We start from the raw sequence: 22,217 nt of genomic DNA, 5'->3' as shown, positions 1-22,217 counted from the left end.
GTCTACGTAAGTCCTGTCCGGACTTCAGTTGCTTCTGCTACATTAAGTCGCTGCCTGCTGCCTCTTCCCCCCTCATTTGAATTTGTATTTAAGATATGGACTCCTGCTTTACCTCATTAAACTTTCAATTTCCATGTACTTATCTCATTATATTAACCAGCCGTTCCTTTACCAGTTTCCAGATCTCCAAATATTCCCATTTATCGTTCGCATCTTTAAATTTCGAGACTTTATAGCCTTCGAATCTTTCAATTTCCATATTCCTAAGTTTTGAATCTAGCCGTTCGCAAATTTTAAGATTCTCAAATTTTTCGATCTTCAAACATCTAAGTTTTCGAAATTCCCAGCGCTTACATTTTCATCGTTGCGCATGCTCAGGTTTTCAAATTCTCAGATATTCGAATTTCCTCGATTCTGATTGTCGAATTTCGTATTGTCGAAATCGCCCCCAGGCGACGAATTTCCAAAATTCTGAACGATCGAATCTTCAAATATTTAAATTTAATAAATCCCAAATTTCCAGATTCTCAGATGTTTCAATGTTTCAAGTTTCGAATCCTCGAATTTTCAGACATTTTTCAATGTCGAAATATTTGAGTCCGTGTAACGCATTAAAAAATTCAAAGTTCTTTACTGCACGCGATCCTAATGGAATGCCCTCAATACTGTTTATTATTCAGATTGTTGCGCGTTATTCCCCTGCGGCGTTAGCTTGGCAAAAAGCGTGCATTACCTTAAAAGACAACGCACGTGCATACGTGCGTGCTGGCTGCTGTTTGTTTCGTTAAAAAGATGTTCACGAACTCTGTGACTATCTTATTAAAATTTAGCTGGATAAAGGGAGACCGCGTATGGTACAGGGTTCTCGGTGTTGTTCTTATCGGATTTTATAAAAATTCATGATACTCGAGTGGTAACGCACGAACGGATAGACACGAAGCTTCTCTCGAACGTGTACATTCGCTATACATACATAAACGAACAAGAGAAAAAGATAGGAAAACTCATGACAAAAAGGATACAATTCGTTCTATCGACTTCAAACATTTCTATCGTGTATTCTCATTCTCCAAAAGCATAATTTAATATTTCTCTGCTTTATTACGACAATCCGTTTCGAATGAAATTCTTTCGTTCATTTAATTATCTTCTGCTAAATATCGCACTCTATTACTTCCCTACAATCGCGATGTCTTAGTAAGAGATAATAATTGCAAATGAACAATGGAAAAATAAAATTTATGGGAAACAATTTAATTAATCTTATCTAAGCTGATTATAAGCTGGTAAGATCCTTTTTATTTGGTTTATTAGAATTATGTACAAAATACGAAGAATATTCGAAATTGATCTTCCAAAGAACAAAGCTTCCTATGAAATTTCCGATATATCTCTTTACGGTGCTATCTCTCTGTTTCATTACACCGCAATTACAGGCGCACGTGTACAGCCTATGACTAAACCTTCAAGATATGTTCAATCTCAAATTAAAACTAAGGGACGCAGAGAAAGAAAGACACGTGTTATTTTTTTACGCTTTTCAGCTTTTTCTATTCCTAAACTGAAAGCAAAGGATATGTTGAAAGAGAGAGATGAAGCAAAATGGTTTCGTATAGAATGGCTGGAGGGAAAATTCGACCGCGATCTCGTTAAATATTTCTAATCTCAAATTGAAATCGAAGGACACGCAAAAAGAAAGACACGTGTTATTTTTCACGACAGACTCAGCCACTTTCTTATTACGCCATAATTGGCGTATAAATAACTGATATTACGAAATCTTCGAGAAATTTCTAATCTGAAATTGAGACGAAAGGACGCGTTCAAAGAAAGAGGCGAGTCACAGAAAGACGCTAGTTTGGTCTGGAATAACTCGAGGCAAGATTCGACCGGGTTCTCATTAAAGGCTATGCGCAAACGTTCCAGATGTGTTAAGAGCAAACATACTCAACCATGCAGTGTCAACGTTCGGAAGTCGAGGGCTCGCAATCGAAATTTAGGTCGTACCAATTAATATTATAATTCCTCGTGGTCGCAAAGATAAATGGGAAACTATAAATCGAGCTGGAGTAGCGCACGAGGTCGTCATTACCATCTCCATTATTCCGTACGCGGCAACGTTAACGTAACATTGAAAATATAGTCGGTGATGAATTTCCTTTGTCTCTCCTTTTCGTGTGCGCTCCTTCGCCCCCTTTCCTTTCAACCTTTTGCCTCTCCACTTTGCCTTTGCTCGCGTGCACCACCAGCCACCGGAAAAATAACGTCGTTTTCGAGCGACTTGACATTTCGTATTATTTACTAACCTCGCATTCGTCGTCTTCTTTTTTCCTTCTTCTCCGTTTTCTCGTTGGAACCGCAGCACGAAACGAAATTTTGTTTCTTGCCGAGGGAACTGTAAAAGGCACGAGAAGGAAGTTACATCTTTAATCCTCTGTCCTGGGGAACAATAGTACATAGAACTGTACGCGCCATGCTTTCCACCCTTGAATTTTCCTCTCAATTTTCGCTAACATCCTAGTGCAATCGTTTCTCTTTCTTCTTTTTTTTTCCTATTTACCTTTCTTCTTTTTGACGCGATTACAAATGAAAGCCGCAAGGAAGAGACGTGGGAAGATCGTGTTTCGGCCGAGCAATTTTATAATTTAAACTCGTTCTTCTTTGATTTTGCGTTGTGAAACATTTCTCATTCTCTTTTTTCTTTTCACGTTAAACGTAATTTCGATGAACGATTACTTGTGCGTACGTTAGCTTCCCTCCATTTTAGTATTCCAGCTTCTTTTGAGATATTTTACTTGATTTTCGAGTCACTCTGTTGGAGCATACTTTGACGTCTGATTGGTTTAAACGCGATTCGAAAAGACACGAATAAATTGGTTGCGTACGTGCATGTTAGTTTGATGTAAGAAAAATGGTATTGTTAGATACCTTTGAAAATGAATATTGTAAATAGATAATAAAAAGAGAATCCTTTCAATCGATAAACGTCATGTTTGCTTCTACAAAATGTTAGGAAGTTGATGGTGTAAGAAACGTTAACATGTTGGTTAGCTCGGGATAAAAATGGATTAAAAATCGATTGTACGATGCCGCTTCCTGCAGCGTCGTCCGCCGGAAGTACGTTCTCTGCTGTCACTGACGAAGATGAATCGTACGTGACGAGAGGCCCGGCACGCTATTATTGTAACTTTTCAACAAGGCAATGACTTGATTCAGCGGAGTTGCTCGATATTCTGGGCCAATCGCTTTGACTCAAAGTTATTTCGTACATAATTCGAGATACAACTTCGACTGTTGATAGAAAGGAGGAATATAAACGTGCAATATCGCCGCGTGTATTTTTCTAATTTCGTAGGTTTCAAATGCATTTCACCATTTATTTTCTCCTTTCTTTTTTAAACAATTGCGAGTAAGAGTTAGAGGGAAAAAAGGATGGTATAAGAAAGAACGAGGAAACGAATCGCGAATTATTTACTTACATGTGAAAATCGAGTTCTTAAGAAGGAAAATATACATTCGTATTTTTTCTCAACAGGAAGAATCGAAAATTAGCCTCTATCTAGCCTCATCTGCGCTGTTATTAATCTTTCAAAAGCTCGATCGTGTTTGCACAATTACGATTACGGTGTTTGCGGCTTGCTCTCTGCCGAGGCGTTTTATTATTGTACCATTTGCATACATTCCACTGTTCCACGAGCAATTATGCATAATTATACGCGATTGTTATAGAGTGCAAAGGGAAAGGGCGCCTTGGACGCGATTAACAACATTTCCATCCGCGGGCAAGCTCTTTAACTTTCAAAGAAGCTATTTCGAAATTACATGGAAAATAGATCGAGAGGTGAACATCTAAGCGAAGAGCTAATTCATTAATATGTAGAAAGATAATTACCACGACACGCGTTCTATGGAGAAATTTTAAGAGACGTAATGAATTTCCTTTAGAATATTCTCGTTCAGGCTCAAAGATAAACAAGCTATCGGAATTCTTTTCCAATAAAGAGACGAGGTAATTTCTAAACGTTGAGGAATTAAAAAATTAACGCTTGTGATAAAACACTGTCAATTTAAATACGTAGCTACAGCTTGAAACAACGTAATTTGTGGAAAATGCTCGATAACAGCGAGAATTAATTAAGGGTCTCAAAGAACGGGTTTGCAGAGGCAACTTGAAAAGAAAGAAAAAGACACGTTTCACACAGGGTTTTATGAAAATGAAGTTTGCGAGGAGCAAAATTTTCAAGGGAAAAGGAATTTTTAATTTTATAGAACGTTATGGTTTCGCTTTTTCAACAAGATTTCGAGCTTCTAAAATGTCACATTTTCCAGTCAAATTTCCAAATATTTAGATTTTTCAAACTAATTCTGGAAAATGTTCGAATAATCGGCTTTCGGATATATCCTGGCTAACAATTTATGTATTGGCAGCAGCGAAAATGCAATGATAATATATAAGATATTGAACCGAATTGTTATAGAGGTTTATACAGATTTTGATAGAAAAATATAGGAAAGGGCAAACCAATATTTGTCGCGTGAAAATTTACGATTAATTCCACCGAAAGGCTGTATTGTCGTGTGACATTTCGATATCGATTGGTATCTCCAAAGAACGATCCCCCCGAATACTCAATTTCATCGGTACGAAATTTCTGCATTGTATCGAAATTAATATTTACGAAAGCAAAATGCGCAGTCGAACGGCCCGATTGTATTTCGTCGGCGGAAATATCAAACGGTATATCAACAACCGTTAAATTCCGCCTACGCATAATTATTATTGTTCGTGATAAATCTTGATTTTTCAGTTCAATGTTAAATAATTGATAAATCAAAGGATGTTCGATCCTTTTACGTGGAAAATGCATGTCCATAAAAAACGGCTCTGAACTTACAAACAACAAATAGATTCTTGTTTAAATTCTGAGAATAATGTAATTGGAATATTAATTATAATTATGATTTGTTGAGATTATTAGCTGTATGTGAATACAAAGGAACGCGTGAATAAATTGTAAGGTAAAAAATATATTTTAAATACTGAAATGTAAATACAAATCGGAATATAATTGAGCTGATCCAGATCCGCACGCTAGCAGTGTTATCCTATGACTGAACCTGTGTGTTGACCTGTGTACTGTTTATGGTTTGCCTTCGACCCAGTCTTTTGTCTATACGCTGTCGATTTTTTTTTTTTTTTTTTGCGTTTATTTTACAATCAATTCTCGTTAGAGAATTTTAAGTAAATTTATCTGACGTGATACTATGACATGATTAATTAGTGTTTATAGTATGCTTGATTCTATTTGAATCTAGTGCTTAGGTCTAAGGTACAATGTCTTTTTAGCCTGCGGATCTGTTCCGACGTGTCGAGTAGTTGAGTAATTAGAGGGTTTTGGTGGTTGTTACCTCTTGTGCTATGTCTATTGCTGAATTTTGATATTTCTTCTTTGACTGTGGGTATCTTGAGGTCGTGATGTATCGTTTCGTTGGTGACGTACCAAGGTGCATCTATTAGGGATCTTAAGGTTTTCGATTGGAATCGTTGGAGAATTTCTATGTTGGAATTACTTGCTGTTCCCCATAGTTGGATTCCATAGGTCCAAAGAGGTTTTAATATGGCCTTGTGTAATGTAATTTTTACGCTGTCGATGGCTTCAGTGCTTGAGAAAAATAAATGGTGCAATACAACGATATTTCACGCATAGGGATAAGTACCCTTACACAGACATTTGAACAGGACACTTACACAGGTCATACTCATTACTGTATAGAGAGTGGGGCTCAAAGTATTTAAAAGATTATGGGTCACTACCTAAGTCTAGTCTGAGAGTAACTGACCAACAATCAACAATCTCCATACGTTGTTAATTATATCACTCGCTTATATGCATTTGATTCTGTAGTTCTGTTTAATAAACATCACTGAATATTATTTCAACATAAACATTGTGTCTTCCACAGATTATTAATCTTAAGAGTTTTCTTAGAAGTGATGACCACTTCAACATGATTATATATATAAACGTATATAATTTTTATTCACGTATAATTCTACTGAACGTAATATCTATGTATAAAATTATATATGCACAATATTTGGGTGTATTAAATATTTGTACATTTATCTATAACTTATATGCTATTCCATCTTCCTTTCTATTTTCAAACAGATTTGATAGATTGTCGTATATGAAATAATCGATTGCACAAACGCGTTAAATCCGTCAGAATTCTGCTGGCTAAATGTACACACCGAATAACATTTATGGTACATCAATTTAAAGCATGCAACTAACCGAGTACAGCGTACGATCGATGTTTTGTCAATTCTTCTGTTACTAAATGACAGATTGTGTATCAAAGCGAGCCATTGATCAAAATGAAATTCAGCTATTTTCCTTATACGAGCTTACAATTGAAAATATCGTAGTAACTTTATTACAAAATAGTAGATGCTATATGAAGGCATACTAGGAATCAGAAAATCTATATATTTTACTCTTGAACGAAAACGTTGGAGGAAATCAAAGAATTCTGACTATATAGAATACATTTGATAATTATAAAATATATTTAAAATTAACTTCTATAATAACGAGATTAAAAACTTTGGCGCAACATATAGCAAGGTAGAAGATTCCTAAACAGAAGAATTATTATATTTCAGATACTAACAACCTAAATAATTACCTCGTCTCTCACGATTCACAGTTTAATAAATATTATTCTTTACCAAACTGTAAACTTTGGAAGCAACACAATTTTATTAAAAACTCGAGCCTCGAGACAACCTAACGTTTTAACAATAACCTATTTGCTATATTTCGCGTGCATGAATTCGTATGCAGGAAAAATACACGTCGAGTAACAAAACAGAAGAGACAACGTTGTAAATACCCGCGTCTGTTCGAAATCGTTCTCACAAGAACGCATCTGCAACGCGGCGTATCGTTTCAAAGCGTACGCGATGCTTTCAGTTAATCATCCCTCTAATTACAACGATCGGTTGAACTTCCACGTTTACACGGTGGTCTCGTGGAAAACAGAGCGCAGACAGAATTTTAATTGGCCGACGCCAAAGGTTAAATAAAAACACGCTGAACGAAGCGAGTCTCGTTGTCGTTTTTCCACACGTTCCTACCTCGAGAGCCGCGCGCTTTAATTTCCTTCTAACTTGACGCGAAGAAACTTTCGCGGGAGTTTGTTTCGCTCGCAAGGTGTCCATTTTCGCGAATCGATCGTGCTTTTCGAGAGTGGCCCTTAATCCCGCTGTACTTATCGTATAGCGAGGAACACTGACGGGGGAGAAACACGTGGAGATCGAATGCAAATTGACGAGAGCCGCCAGGAAAATGTTTCGTTTGTCAAAGCGATGTTTCGCTTTGAATGTCCCAACGAACAAATCCTTTGACGATTTCGGTGGCCTCAGTAACTTGTAAAGCGAGCTTTAATACTTTATTTCACCCCTCTACCTGCATCATTTTTAACGTTAAATAATCTCTCGTTACGTGGGAAATTTTTTCCCCGAGAGATTATCGACCATAATGAAAACAAAAATGAGATATCAAGCGTAATGGAACACGAGTATGTAATTTGGAATATGTTTATTTCGTTCAGCAAAATTTATACCGGTCTATCCCGCCAGATTATGAATTTCACGAGATAAATGAGTTTTTAGAATTAAAATATTCTTTGCATATAAAATGTTTTTGAACGATCATGGGAAGAAATTCAGGCTCGTGTAATCTTCCCATAAAACCGTGAACATCGTGTTTTAAATACTCCTCGTATCATTTGAAACGAAGATGTTCGAATGCTCGCGAGTAGAATGCTGGTCTCATTGCTTATTTCGTGCAGACTCAACCAGTCATACAGATAAGAACATGTACGAAGAAAATGGTACAGCAACGCGTAACGGTGAAGGATACGGTGACTCTGTGTGTCGATCCGCTGATCTTCTTTCGTGCAACGCACAGTATCTACCTCATATACTTCGGTATAGAGGAGAGAAAATAGGAAAAGAAGATAGGAAAGAAAAGCACGTACGAACGAAAGAAGAAAATAAGATAGAAAGGGAGATGAGGAAGAAGGAGAATGAAAAGAAGGAAAGGAGGAAACGTCAAATAAAAACTTTGAATTTTAAAGCTGCTTTCCTGTAAAAGATACACAATATGACTTACTATGTTCTTCCCTAGAAGACTATAAAGTCTTCGTATTTATTTGTTACTATTGCAACAAATTTTTATCTACTAAAGAAAAGAAAAGAAAAGAAAATGCGCTAGGTGTAATATTTTCTAATACACGTTTTCCACGTTTAAATCGAGACAACTTAACTCCTGTTCGAAGAATAGAAAATTTCTTCTTCGATAACTCGATCAACACACGAGGAAAAAGGGACAAAAGGAATAAACGGAGAATAAAACGAAAGATAGAGAAGAAGATTCACAGGGAATATTTCCAATCCCTGTTGACAGAGTTATCCACAATTAAGGCGCGATCGCGATAATCCGTTTTCACGACGCCGTTTAAATTGACCGCCATCCCCTCGGTTACATTTAATAATCTCTTATCGATGCAGATTGCGCACGATACGATCTCTTTCTCTCAATTACGATTTTCCATTTCACGGGGGGAGGACCGGTGACCAGTTAATTCCCATTTGACGGAGAACGTCGGAACTCTAACGTGGCACGGGAAGGATCGAAGAAGGGAGCGAAAGGAGTGATGGAAGAAGCTGAAAAGTCGAACGAGCGAAGGGACGCCATTTAATCTAAGGAAGAATTTCGTTTGCCAACGTTTGGGAAACTTTGGAAACGGCCTGCCCCGTGGTTATTATGTCAACTAATTACTCTCGATATCGTCATGACGAGTTCTCGTCGCGACACGCTCGAATAATGGCATCCCTGGCATTTCAAATAAAAGGATAGATAGATGGAAAGCATCATAATTGATGGATTATCCGAGACATATTCTTTTTTCTCTTATTATTCATTGATTCTCTAAATATTCGAGAGTTTAAAACTCTTAAAAAAATTATGTTTGTTTTTAAAAGCGTTTGGAAGATTGAAATTCTTGAAGTGTTCATCTCTGACCTTAACGATATCCGAATATTTAAAATTCTCGTGAAATTCGTCGTTTGTTAGAAATATACTGCAATACTGTACGCGTCTTTGAACAATCTTGAATTTACACTTAAAGTAGGATCTCCGATAGATTCTGTGTAATAGACAATCTTTCGGGTAAATTAAATTGACAAACTGAGAGAAATTTCGAATTTGACTGAATAATTTTCGTAAAATATATTTCTATATAAAAATCTTAAAGGAGAAAAGTTATTTCATATATCGATGTAAAACGTAGATAAAATGTATAAGTCTGCTTTACCAGAATTTTAAAAGGGATGAATTAGTTCAGCGCAATGTGAACAATTTTTATGAGAATTTCCAGCTTCGTGTACAGCTCGGAGAAAGTAATTACTTTCCGAATTATAAAGCCGGAACAATACCGTGCTAATTTTTAATATCGCCTTAGATTAAGAAACATAATGATGATCGATAAATTTGATGGTTCGATGTGCTGGTTGTTGTAGAATGATGCTTCAACGAAAATGGAAAGACACGCACGTGAGACAATTTGAATGTCAACGTTTCTACAGACAACGTTCCTTTCACAACCAGACAAACGTTACTTCATAGTAAAATAAAATAAACGTTAAGAGACGTGTTTCCCTCTAATGCAACTTTTTCATAAAACGAGGTAAACGCAGGAAGCTTTTCTACGCACGATGAAAAATTTCAAGGCTACAGAGAAGTAGGTATAATTTCATGAAAGTTGTTACAAGCTGGCTTCATTACACTCTGCATTTTACAAAATATTTCTCATTAGAGGAAGAAAAAGAAAGAGAGAAAAGGAAAGAATGACGTAACTTTTTTATGTCGCAAAAGATTCCACGTTTTCGACGATCTTAAAAATAGAACGAAGTATTTAACTCGTTAACTGAATGATCATCGGTCCAACCACGTTGCGCTTCGTTCGATAAAACCATCGAAGACGATTTCCCTAAACGAATTAAAAAGGAAGCGCAGCTTAATGTTGCATGAAACCGATCGAAGCTCTTTACCGTTCTCATTACTCATCGTAAGGAAATAAGATACGCAATATATCGTCTTATATAGTTCTGTACAGACAGCAAAAACAATTTAATTGCCACGGTCATTATAACGAACCATATGATTCATCGTAAAAGGAAGCTGTGCCTTCGTAAATCTCAGCGATCTAATTATTCCCCCCCCCCTTATCTTATTATCGCGAAACTCTTGTAAAAAAATTTATCTACGCTCATTAAATGTCTAGAAAAAAACCATTTAATCTGTATATGATCCGCAACGCCAGTAATCCGCGGCTATTTCGATCGATCGACTCTCCGCTCGTTCGCTATCTCAACGACGATGAGAAGAATTTTACTAACCGCAACGCGAGGCCTATTTAATCAGAATTCATAAGACGTGCCAACCTGTGTGCTGGAAAATCGGACGAGTTATCGATTTTATAACGAATAACGTTAAAGGCAAGCTGGTAATTAAACCACGGATTTTTATGCATTTATAGGAAATTTAAGCATGTAGAAAAATATCAAACGAAAATTATCCATCATAACGTTGTAATATTATGTAGCCGTTATAATGTTTAGAGGAAGGAACAAATTTTTAGTATTAAGATAATATTTATCTATCATAAAACAAACTTTCAGCCTTATTAACAAACTGTGCGTGTTGATGCGTTTCTATGAAACGAAAAAGTGCAAACGTATAGACAATGTGTATTTAAAAATGCAGAAAAATACATGTTGCAACTTAGAAATTTAGCTTCCGTTATGATATTTGCAGAACTTTTATTTGTACAAGCGAAAGATTTCTACAAAATCTCTACAAAGTATTGTACGCATATACAGAACAACAAAAATTATTCCACGCGAAAAGAAGGTGCAGGTTGTTTCTTCCCGTAGTTCCAACGATTCAATGAACCACCCCCTTTATTCCAGAAATTTTTATTACTCCGTGTTCCTCCCGTTTTCTTCTTTTTCTTTCTTTTTTTTTTCTTTTTTCTTTTTTTCACAAAGAGAAGGAAACTGCGTTCTGGCACGTGCAATCTTGTTTTTTTCGATGGAGCAGCGTGTTAATGAGGCCGAAGGTCCGACGTTGAATGGTTGAATGTTAGCGCAGAGAGGCAGGGCCCTCGCGTTTTCATCCCCCTTGGTTCGCTTTTCAGGCTTTGCCTCTATCACTCTATACAACTGTTCGCTGCACTCTTCCCTTCGTGTTTGATCATTGTATCTTTTGATGTTGCCAGACGCGTCTGTATTTCAGTTGACCCCTACAACACCATCGATCGATACCCTATCGATCTTCACTTTTATTTCAACGACCATGAAACCTTGTCTTGTCAGGGTTGCCGGCATTGCGCATTAGCTACGTATCATACAAAAGTGACTAAACCGATAGAAATGATTGAATCAATCAATCAAGTTGAAATGAGATTAAATTAAGGATGTATCATTTCTGGGATATTTCTTAGGGTTTTTATAGTATTAACACCGGAACAGTTATCTGACAGGAGGATAGTCTTCAATAGTGTTGAAGTAACTACTTGAAGAAAATCTCTACATCCTTATTTATGTATCGGTCTGTAAGTATGAAACCGGAATTTGCCTATAGATTGAATGCCTGCGTCATTGATGCCAAAAGCCTTTGTTGACATCTCACAAACATTTTCGACTCAGAACAATACAAGTTTCATACAACAGAATAGTTTGTAATAGCGTTGAACATGTCGAATTTTGTGCCTGGAAACTACGATTTGCGGATAGCATTGATTTTCTGTTACCATTTGAAAAAAAACTGCTGCAGAATCGCATCGAATGCTTGTCGAAGCTTACGGTGAGCATGCTCTTGGTAAATCATAGTGCTTTGAGTGGTTTAAAAAATTCAGAAATGGCAATTTTGACATGAGAAACGAAGAACGTGGAAGACCACCGAAAAAGTTTCAAGACAGAGAATTGGATAAGGATGACGCTCAAACGCAACAACAACTCGCTGATCAATTAAACGTGACACGAGAAGCCGTCTCCATACGTTTGAAAGCCATGGGAAAGATCCAGAAGGTGGGAAAATGGGTTCCACATGAACTGAATAAAAGACTGCAGGAAAACCGAAAAACCACTTGCGAAATGCTGCTCTCCAGATACAAAAGAAAGTCATTTCTCCACCGAATTGTGACTGGCGATGAAAAGTGGATATATTTTGAGAATCCTAAGCGTAAAAAATCATGGGTAGCTCCAGGCGAACCACCGACATCGACTACAAGACCAAATCGCTATGGACGGAAGACAATGCTTTGTGTTTGGTGGGATCAGAAGGGTATGATCTATTATGAGCTGTTAAAACCTGGCGAAACCGTTAATACTGAGCGCTACCGACAACAAATGATCGATTTGAATCAAGCTTTGCGTGAAAAACGACCAGAATATCAAAAAAGGCAACACAAAGTAATTTTGCTTCATGATAATGCACCATCACATACAGCAAAACCGGTCAAGGAAACGATTGAAGCGTTCAGTTGGGAAATACTTTCGCACGCGGCTTACTCACCAGACTTGGCTCCGTCCGATTACTATTTATTTGCATCGATGGGACAGGCACTTTCTGACCAGCACTTCACTTCTTACGGAAATATACGAAAATGGCTCGATGACTGGTTTGCCTCAAAAGAGCGACAGTTTTTTTGACGTGGCATCCACCAATTGCCAGACAGGTGGGAAAAATGTATAGCTAGCGATGGGAAATACTTCGAATAAAATATTTTTAATCATTGTCATACAATAAACGTGTATTTTCTATACAAAAATTCCGGTTTCACATTTACATACCTGGTATATCCGTAACTGCTATTACACAGTAATATTCTAAATAAGGAGCGCTGCATATTATTGTACCCTTGAATGTACATTATGTTTTGGGTTGCAAGGTTTAGGGACAAAGGAACTAATAAACAGATTTCTATTCATGTTCCCTGTAGCCTCTAAGGTTAACTTTTTTGGTAATGTCCTTTTGCTATAAATATATGAACGTGCTCCCATTCCATTGTCTAATAACACTAAGAGAGTAAGGATCTGAATCAGCATAAACTTATACTTGTACATTATACTTATACTTTTAATTATTTCAATATACTTTTCTATTACAAATTCATTCACTTGTTCTTCAATCAGTCAACCTCAACCTCAACGAATGGAAAGTTTTCCATTCGATGGAACAGATTTGCAAACTACGTTCGAAATTGTCATTCTAAATGATCATAAAGATATATATATATGGCTGCAAGTAGGTTTGAGAACCGAGCATCGTTTTCCACAATTGTATTCTTTTTTTATTAATTAAAGTATATTCTTGTAATTATGATATATTATATTGTATATTAAGTGCTAGTGAAATGTTTCAAACGACGCGTATCATTTATTTGTAAAATCCAAATAGCTTCCTGAATTTGTGTAATATAAATTGTCCGATCTAGTTCCACCAAGTAGGTACCTACGTATATCAACCCCATGAAGTTGCATAAATCATGTTGTATCGTGAATTCTCGATTAAACTCGACTTGAGGTCGACTCTGCTTTTGAATATTTACCCCGAGGATAGCTCTCCACCTGCTTGCACGCGAATATACTCGTTCAAGACAAAGAAATTCAACGACAAGGCAGGAAAATTGCAAATCGGTATCGCGATGATAACAAGACTAAGAATATCGATGTCGGAAAATCATCGTTGCCTCTTCTACGCTGAGAACGGTTCGCTTTTAACTAGACAGCGAATCTTTCTGCGTTTTCTTAGGAGATCTGCAAGTGCAAAATTGCAAGAACATTGCCCATAACACGAAGAAATATATGAAATATTCGAAATATGCTACTTTCTATATTAATTGATACATAGACAACATAATCTTCTACCGGTGTAATACGTTTTTAGTTACATTCTCAAAAATATAAGACATGAAAGCGGAAATTTGCACAGAACGCTCATAATATGGAAAGATATGTAAGAGATTCAAAGTATACTGCTTTCCATATTAATCGGTAAATAGGTGAAACAATTTTCTGCCGAGTTCTTCTCCTCGTTTCAATTTTCAGCCAACAACTTCTCAATAGCTATTTTCTTCGCTTCTAATTACATTCCCAAAAATATGAATTTGCATAGAAATCCTACTATAACGATATTTATTAACCGACGCGTAGCAATTGACGTTAAACGCCGCCCCGATTGCCTGAGACAATGGGCTGAACGTTAAACGAGTTCCGAGACAAATCCCTTTTCCTCTCTACTCTCTGCTCGACAATGAAGATAATACCGCGAATTTCTAGAGCAAATCCTCTGGCCATGCTGCGTTCGTCTTTTTACTTCCTTCCTTCGGATATTTTTCAGCGAGGCGCACAAGTTTCTTACTTAAAAAGCCTCGGACGATTATTCTTTATTAAATGTGTATACAAGAACATTTAGCCAGCGGACAATGAACGACGCCATGGATTATTTTCAGTGTCGTTACGAATTGAAAAGAAGGACGTCGCTTGGGAAACGAGAATAAAAGATGAAAGAACAAATGGATTTTTTCTCTGGTTACAACATCTTGAGGTTGCAAGTACGCATGCTGAGAAAATCCTAAGCTGAAGATCGGTCAAACGTGTAATTTCCTTTGTCCCTTTGATAACGTGTGCACGTTTCACGCTTTTAACCGATTTGACAAAGAAGCGTGTCACACGCCCAGATGTTGAAGATCGAAAAGTCTGAAGAACAGGTGTGGAGATTTTTCGCTGGTTGGTTTCACGCGTGCACCACCGCCCTTTTAATATCTGACCGCGTGCACCGCGCTTATCTAACGCTGCTTGTTAATGCGTTACTTACACCTGTGTCCCTGAATGCACGCGGCCGCATGCATTATTCACAGACACTTTGCATTACTTAGCGAGACATCCACTCGCGTCGATTACCATGTGGACTGGCTCGAGTTCTCTTCAACCAGCCAGAGGAACTGAAGCTGTTGTTGTTGTTTGACGTTGGTTTCCTGTCTGTTTGACGATGCTTGATTACCAAATTGACGTGCTCGCATATATTTTTGAATAGAAAGTTCGATCACGTTCATTGATCCAATGAATCAACATCTTTTTGCAAAAGAATCATTAGTCGGACATGGATTTTTCCTCTTTATTTAGTGTTTTTGAATTGTTATCATTTGCTTTGCAAATGCAACTAGTACATCGGAACATCGTTAACAATTTTAAGATCAAACTAATTTGTCTTCGTCAGATTTTCTCGAAAGAGCACGTCAAGTGTTGCTAATTTCATATAAAATTCACCTAACCGATAAATAATTTATTCAGCCTGTTTCTTCATCGACTCGGCTACACGTGTCTTTACATTCTTTAAACGATCTTTACAACGTTCCTAACGTTTTTAAATACGTACACGTCAATAAAAAACGAACGAACTTATTGCCCAAACCATAACTCATCATCGGATTGCAGAAACCAATCAATCGACGATCACTCGATCGAATCGATGTGGCCAACTACCGCCGAGCATTCGAACCTCCATCAACAACCAAAGAAAACACCCTGCTCGTTTTACTGCAGCGCAAAAAGATGGTGACTCTTGGCAGACGGAAAATAATTAGTTTCCTGCCGCCGGCATCGGCAGGAAGTTCACCTCGACGGGCTTTTCTTCCTCCCGGGAAACGAACGATTCGCGCGCTTTCCCCCGTGCAACTTTTCAGTCCTCGTCCCGCTTTGTACACACCAATACCGTTTCGAAATCCCATGGCGATACTACGCTCGCTCATTCAATTATCACTAAACCCTGAAACGACCCAAGCTCCCGTCGAAACCCCTCGGCTGGTCCATTCTTCTGCTACGGAACGCAATGCGTGCGAATTCAGCCGCGATTCTTCCGCGTCTGCGTTTCATCCGCGTTCATCGCCGACCCAGCGATATTACTAGACTTCCGGCTCACTGTTCTAGAAAATGTAAAACAGCCGGCTCTCCGGTGGCAAAATCACGTTCAATTTTGTTGCGCGTCCGATAGGCAACAGGAGAAAAAAGAAGAGAAGTAACGAGAAAAAGAGAAAGAGAGAATAGTCGGAGGGTGGTTTCCGAGGGAAAAGAATGCGAATTGCTTGATCCGCGTGGCGTCTGGCTGAGGTCAATTCTCGATGCATTTTCTATCGACGTTCTTTCCTTTCCCTTTTTCTTCTTCTTTTTACGATGCTCTTGCTCGCTTGTATTTTCGTGGTAGTTTTCGGTTTTTGTTATTTTTATCAGAGAATTATGAGCTTATCGTGTTGCACGTTACGCGTTACTTTTATACCGCTTTTTCAAGTACACTCTATTATCTTTGATGGCTTGGGATAGCTTTCATCGATATTTTAGAGTACGCTTGGTGGTTATATCGTTTTAATAAAGAATCCAACGAAACAAAATGTGTTTCCCTTATTATATATGAAAATTTGTTTTTGCTCGTAATTCGCGACGGTTAAGCCCCGACATTCTGCAGCTCTTCTCGTAAATATTTTTCGTTTGTGCCGTTTGACAAAGTGGAATAGGATTGGATTAAACATCGTAATCGATGCAGAGATCGTTTCGTTACCAGGGGTTAGAGGAAGATATTGGTTTTACAAAGGCCGGCATTGTAAAACCGTTGGTTCGCGAGTAAGTGGATTACGTACAGGATCTGTGGATTTTAATGGGCATCCGTGTACATGTTGAATCGTTTCATCACGTAAAGTTTAAGGATGTGCTTGAAATATAAATATTCTTCTAACACTTTTATAGTTTGCGTCTACATCCAGTTGGAACAAGTCTTTCGCGGATGCTTCTATTTAAAAAAATATCTGCTCGTCTGTTACAACTGACGATATCCTCGATTGATAGTAGTATGAAATATTTGATATAAAACTAATTTCGACTTATTCGTATATCGATTTAAAGTTACTGTTACTGAGAATTGTGGATCTTAATTGCCGAAATAAAAGTAAAGGGACACTAAGGTTGCACTTAGAATTCATATTAAAATAGTTTTACATTTATTTAATAAACGATTTGCAGGATCTTCGTCGATATACATTTGCACGCGTCTCAGCATTCTCTTTGTCTCACCATCTTCCAAACCAGACTGCCAAGGGAACAGTTACATTCATGTGTTTTTCGAGACGCCGCGCACATACTTACTTCAATACACTCATATTCACATACGTGTGTCACTATTACGCGGCTAATCTAGCACACAAAATTATACATATCTCAATAGTTACATCTAAAGAATGTTATTATAACCGAAGAAATGCTCGACGTTTTTTAGATTGTAATGTATAACACACGTCTTTTGGGCTTTCACATCATAGTGGTTTTCTTTGATACTGTAAAAATGAACATTCGATTATACGATTGTAATCATAGTTTACGTAACGCGAAATGTATTTAATTGCTAAGTGTGTTTTGTACGCGATGTAAAGTGTATTAACACATTCTCCATAATACGAAATCGATTAGAGTACCACGGAAGTTCACCAAAAAGACTCGTATTTCAAATGATGAAAAAGTACCATCGACATACACCGATCAAATAACGTAAATGTAGAAGTGAATTGAAATGTTCGAAATTCATCTGAACGCTTATATTTGTGCGATCGGATATTCGAATTTCCATCTCGTTTCGCTTTGAACATCCGAAATTTAATCACTTAAACCATTTACTCCACGCTTTATTAAGAAAACAATCATTTATTTTTTCGCTAAAAAGAGTTGCAGGAATCTTATTGGAATCGCTTTCCTTAATAACCAAAGACATATGCCTCCTCCTTACACGTACAAAAATATTTCCCATAAGATAAAAAGAACATTAAAAATGAATATTTCGGAGTATAATTCTAAATTATCTTGTGTTGTATTGTTTTGTACTTGCATCCAAGCAATCAGCATGAAAACTGTGCGTAGAATAATACAGATACATCATACAACCTAATTGTATTTTATTCTTCAAGAACGAACTAAAGTCTGCCACAGTGAGAATTAGAAAGAAATATTAAAAGTTTATTATTAAACTGTGGTTCTTCGTCGTCCTGCATCCGTCAAAAATATTCTTCAAAAATTTCACCTCACCAATAGAACATGACAGTGCTACGATAATTACTATCCATCAAGCTTTCAATCAAATTATCTATCGAGCAAAGATATCTATAGCTTTAGAATGAAAAGTTAACGAGGACAGAACTTGCAACACATCGACTTCCACTTTCTCAAATATAAAAGATTATCAGAAAATTTATTTTCAGCGAACACGAATCGATGCATCGAAATATACGTAATCGGAATGATCTAAGACCTAATGAGACGAACTCGTTCATCTCCGCCGATTAACGATATCCAGTAACAAGTAAATAAAACGGCTAAAAATTTCCAACCAAAGATAATCGCCAAGACTTACTTGGAATGCCACATGCGCAAGTTGGTCGATCCATATCTTAGAAGAGCAGACACATACGTATCCGCTGAAAGGAAGAAGCCACCGGTTGTACATACACTAGACGCGTGGCAAGAAATAACAGTATACCGAAGGAAGAAGCTAAGAAAGATATAATAGCAAGAAGGAGGAAGGAAGAGAGGAGAGATTAAGGGTTGGAAAAAGAAGCGGCCGTTTAAGTGGCGACAGAGGATACGGAGGATGGAAAACACGGTCTCCGTTAATGCCGTTATCGCGGTGGACAACGAAGGGAAATATGGTGGCTATTATTCGCTGAATAGCTTTTGCCTTGCCGCGTAACTCTGGCGGTGAGGACCGCCGCTATGTTTCATTTCTCGTTCTTTCGGTTGCGCCAGACCAAATAGAGTTTAGAACGTCCTTCTACCGGTTGTTTTTGTCCTTTGGAATTGTCCGCCGTCTTTGGAAGCGAGCAGCAGATTACAGAAATCGAGGAGCAACTTGAGAAAAAGGAGGCTTCATTTTTCCTCACGACTTGCTGCACGAAGAAGGTGCAGGCTTTTTGCAACGCGACGTTGTCCGACGGTTTGTGCGCGTGTGTATATCGAGGCTGACTGTTATCGATAGCCCGACCTCTGTCCCTGGTCCAGGAATTAGGACTGTAATGCGATAAATTTTCACGAGCGAGCGGACCGATGCGACTGAAAAAGCGTAACCTCGTTTGTCCGGCCGGAAGTTTCGCCGGAACGACTGGACCGGCCAACAATAAATTCGGTAATTGAAGAGGGTTCCGCGCGGCCGAGTCCTGGTAAACGAGTGTCGAAGAAAACGGCAGAGCCTCGATGATTTCAATGTGCTATCCGGCTGATTTGTCACGTTGGTGGTAACAGGCGAGAAAGAATTGCTGGTATTGACGCATATTTGTCGTTTCGTTTATTGGTCAGCCGGAAAACGTTACGATTTATTTATTTATTTTTGTCTTTCTTTTTCTTTTTTCTTTTTTTTTTTTTTTTGTTTTGTCGATGTATAGCTCGTTCTTTTTAAATCATCGTGTCTGATAGTGGATTTAATTTGTAATTTGTTTGATTCTGAAGAAACAGTCTTACGAGAAAAATTAACGAGTCTGTTAATTAGCAAACATTATATGCAAATGTCAGAAATATATGATATCAAAATATATGCGAATATGCGAACAGGATGTTGGGAAAGATTCTTGTGTCTTTTGATCAACGATTATACGATGGTCAAGAAAATTCTCTTACCTTTCAATTGTTAAATATAGTTTCTAATTCATTGTGTATTTTGTTACTACTCGCGAATTTGACCCAGACAACGACAAGCTTCGCAACAGGCAAAAAATACATAAAGTAGGTAGCCACTATTCTTCCATCAATCCCATCCTTCCTCGCTAAATACAAAAAGAAAAAGGAAACGATTATATCAGCTTTACCGAAGATACAAATTATAATGTAAAAGAAAAATAGTCATATACTATGCTGACCTTTCATCAACTTTATCCTCTCCTCGTCAAATACACAACTAACGATATCTTTTACCGTCATGTCAATCTACCTGAAGGCAAAAAATTAATTACGAGAAGAGAACAATAACGTCCAGTGGAAAAAAGCACAAAAGTCTGTAAAGCAAGTAATCGTACACAATTCTGCTAGCAATTCCAAGTTCATCAAACACACAATCCACTACAACCCTCGATGAAAACCGAACCATTCTACCGTCTAGCCAAAGAAAATATACTCCAAGCTCACCAAGCAAGCTCATAAAAACCAAGCTTTCGAGGATCTTCCGTTAGCCAAAACGAATCATAGTTTCGGACAACGATGAAGGAATAGACGAGGGAAAAGTTCGTAAGTTACATCGAACTGTGATGGAGTTAATTTCCTGTCCTGTCGACGCGATAGGTAACAAAGCGGCGTGGATACGTGCATGAAGAATTCCATGGATGGTAATCGACGAATCAAGGGCTGCTCGTCATCGTGTATCAGCCTGGCGGTGGTTATTGGTCGAAAACGCATTTTTCAACCGTCGATAGCCAACTTCCTAGATAGAAACTCTTCGACGAAGCGCACTGCCATCGAACGGATCGAAAGCACGTTGCATCCGAGCCAAATGAAGTGGCAAATAACCGTTATGTCGGAGTTTCCTGGTCAATGCGTTTGTGTTTCCTTTTCCTTTTTCTATCTCTCCCCCATCCGCCCACCCCTTCACTCGGTATTTCGCTTTTCGTTGGTGGATCGTTGCTGTGGCAAAACTCGAGCAGAAACGTTGCCTGATTTTTGTGAACGATTTTCTTCCAGTCTCTCCGGTGTTCATCGACCATGGTCGATCCGTGGTTTATGAAAAGGAAAAGCCCCAGTTTAAAGAAAAGAAAGTATGGAAAAGGAGAAAGAGACAATAATATTTACTGGGTTGTCCAGGATATGTTTCAGTTAGTTCCGATGATTTAACGAAAAGTACGTATCGAGGAACAAATCAGATATGAAGCTAAGAATTTACTGATGTAAACGACGTTTCAAAAGTGTCATTTTTGTCTTAAAGGCAAGAGTTATTTTGTATCTTTGATATAGACACTTGTTGTCGTATTCTTGCACCACAGTGGCAGATTGATTGTGGTGATACTGTTTAAGTGGAAAAATTGAAAGGAGGTACCTTCACCTGTGTATATATGATACTTAATACGATAATTAATTTGCTTCTAACTTGTAACTTTTAACTATATCGCTGATGATATGTTCGATGTTACGTTCTATTTATATTCCGTATATTCTATATATTTATCTTATATTCTAGATGATAATTTAAACAAATTAATTTATTACAGTTCGAATAATGAAGATGATACATGTTATTACATCACAAAATTCTTCTATCATAGTATAAGAATATGGCAAGAAAAATATGTGATGCTATTTAAAAAGTACAAAATCCCGTCTTTTTTTTCTTTTTGTTTTAAATGATACCATTTGAAAATCGATTCCACATGAATAAATCCGTTATTCGATACCAACGAGCTTCTGTTCAAAACACTTCTGTTAGATTACCAGAAGCAACTGGAATATGGCGACCAACTCGTCGACCATCTTCTTCCACATAGGAAATAAAATGAAAAGAGGAATCGAGATAAAATGATGAGAAATGAAAGACATCGAATGTTGAATGATGTTGAAATACGTTTCTGTAATGAAGAAATGGGTGTTGTGTATTCGATGAAAGAGAGAAAAGGTTCGTGTAAGATGTATAATACAATGTGGAGATTTTCTTAAACGAAGCCATAGATTACAATTTTCCTTCGCTTCTTTGACGTTAAGAAAAATGAAATGGAGTGAAACTAATTTTTCGTTCGCACAAAGGAAGCGGCGGTTTATATTTATCTGCCCGGTAGCCGCGATCGTATCTGGAACGGGTATTAATAATGCAAAATGATGAAAAAGACGTCGTCGTCCGTTTACCCGTTTACCAACGCCATATCGATTACCGGATGTATCGACGAAGAAAAATTGTGTTTATCGTGAACCCACACGATCGTTTTTCTCTGTTTGAACTTGAACACCTAGATACGACGACATAAAGTCGTTGAATTTATCGTTTGGAATTCATCTTAATCTTCTTCCTCGTGATGCAAACGAAGGGATTAACCGATGAATTCGGGTGGAATATACAAATAAAAAAGATTTGTAA

At 37.6% G+C, this 22,217-nt stretch overlaps 1 protein-coding gene across 6 annotated transcripts in view; it reads left to right on the top strand.

Annotated features, from left to right (window-relative positions):
* The window catches only part of Sns (sticks and stones), a 479,087-nt gene that overhangs the window by 427,364 nt on the left and 29,506 nt on the right, over nucleotides 1-22,217 (top strand). The window lies entirely within an intron of this gene.

This window comes from Bombus fervidus, chromosome 14, assembly GCF_041682495.2.
Source record: "Bombus fervidus isolate BK054 chromosome 14, iyBomFerv1, whole genome shotgun sequence".
Classification (NCBI taxonomy): Eukaryota; Metazoa; Arthropoda; class Insecta; order Hymenoptera; family Apidae; genus Bombus; species Bombus fervidus.
This window is presented reverse-complemented; position numbering and strand designations above follow the sequence as displayed.